Source organism: Protopterus annectens, chromosome 4.part0 (assembly GCF_019279795.1).
Source record: "Protopterus annectens isolate FY-2018-M chromosome 4.part0, PAN1.0, whole genome shotgun sequence".
Taxonomy (NCBI): Eukaryota; Metazoa; Chordata; order Ceratodontiformes; family Protopteridae; genus Protopterus; species Protopterus annectens.
In genome coordinates, this window is record NC_056733.1 from 870857700 (window position 1) to 870859638 (window position 1939).

Genomic DNA, 1939 nt, shown 5'->3' on the forward strand with positions numbered 1-1939 from the left:
AGGTGTCTGGTAAGGTACATCCCAAAAGGGGCATTGTACTCAATTATGGGCCTGATGAGGGATGAGTAAGGAGGCATGATGACCTCCCCTGATCTAGATGTGAATCCCTTCATGATTAGGTGGGCTATATAAAATGTTTTTCTAACCACTTTGGCCACGTGGTTGTCAAATGAGAGATTGCTATCAACTTGGGTCCCTAGGTCCCTAATTACTTCTTCTGTACTTAATGGATTACCACCTATGTGGTAATTTGTGGGCACTTTTTTTTGCCAAAGGGGATGACTATATACTTTTTGGTGTTTAGCTTGAGGCCATGGCTCTGGCACCAGTTGTCTGTTTCTATGAGGCCCTTTTGGAGGATGCTTGTGTCGGCTGGAGAGTTGATTATGGCACCCAGTTTGCAGTCATCTGCGAACTTGGTCAGCCACAGTCCTTCCTTGTTGGCCTGTACCTCTGAGAAATATATACCGAACAAGAGAGGTCCCAGGACTGAGCCTTGTGGGACGCCACTTGTAACTGGTTTGGCATCTGACATGGCTCCAGCAATTCTAATCATGTGGGTTCTGTCCTTGAGCCAGTTTGCAACCCGTCTAGTGACATAGGGGTTTATATTTAAGCTGGTGAGCTTATCTATAATGCCTGAGTGGGGTATTGTATCGAAGGCTTTTGCGAGGTCCAGGTAGGCTGTGTGGACCACCTTCCCCTCGTCAATGGCCTTGGTGACTGTTTCAAAGAAATCAACCAGGTTTAAGAGGCAGGATCTGCCCTTAACAAAGCTGAACTGGGTAGGATCCAGTATCTGTAGGTCTCCAATATCTTTATTTATGAGGTCCATGATGATCCTTTCCATAGCTTTGCAGACCAAGCTAGTCAGGCTTATGGGGCGATAGTTTCCAGGATCCGTTGAGGCACCACCTTTGTGGAGAGGGACCACTGTTGCTGTACGCCACTCTTTGGGTACATATCTTGTAGTAAGGCTGAGATTGAACAGTAGTTTTATGTTTGGGTTTAGCTCTTCTTGGAGTTCATGTAGGACGCAGCCCGGGACACTGTCTGGTCCCATTGATGCTGTGTTTTTTGCTTTGGAGAGGGCAGCTCTTACCTGAGCATCTGAGATGTCAAGGGGGCAGCACTCTGCTGGGATAGATATTTTCCCTTTTGGTGGGGGGGGGGAGGAGAAGTTTGTGCTGAACCTGTCAGCTAGGATGTTGGCAATGTCTGTGGGTTCAGTGTATTTTTTGTCATTTTGGACTAATTCTGAGCATATCTGGGAATTCCCACCCAGGTTCCTAACATAACTAAAGAAAGCCTTGTGATTATCCTTAGTGTCCTGTGCAATTTTTCTCTCGAAGCTGGCCTTAGACGATTTTATGAGTGCCCGTAGTTTTTTGCTAATACTGATCAGAGATGCCTTCCCTTTTTGGATTTTGCTCTATCATGTAGTAGCTTCCTCCTTCTATTGTATAGTTTGTTTATGGCTGGGGTCCACCAGACAGGACGTCTGCCTTTGGAGGATTGGGTCTTGGTTTTATTTGGGATTGCATGATCCATGCATTCCTGAAGGTGTTCATAGAATGCGTTTATAAAGGATTCTGCGGTCTGGGCCATATTTTCCACAGGCCCGGGGGCTTTGAAGGATTCCACCTCGGTTTTGAGGAGTGTGAAATTTGCCTTAGAGAAGTTTTTCACTGTGGTTTTCTGGGCAGGGGGTGGGGTCGGGATGTGAATATCCAGTGAGATTAGTTTATGGTCTGATCTTACCAGTGAGGGATACACTTCTGGTCTGGAGCATAGAGTCCACATGTTGGTGATGATCAGGTCCAGTGTGTTTTCCCCTCTTGTGGGAGTGGTAACAAGTTGTTCCATAGCATTTGAGTTTATAAATTCTAGGAACCTTTGGGCTAGGGTGCTGGAGCTAGAGTAATGCCTCCCAGTCTAT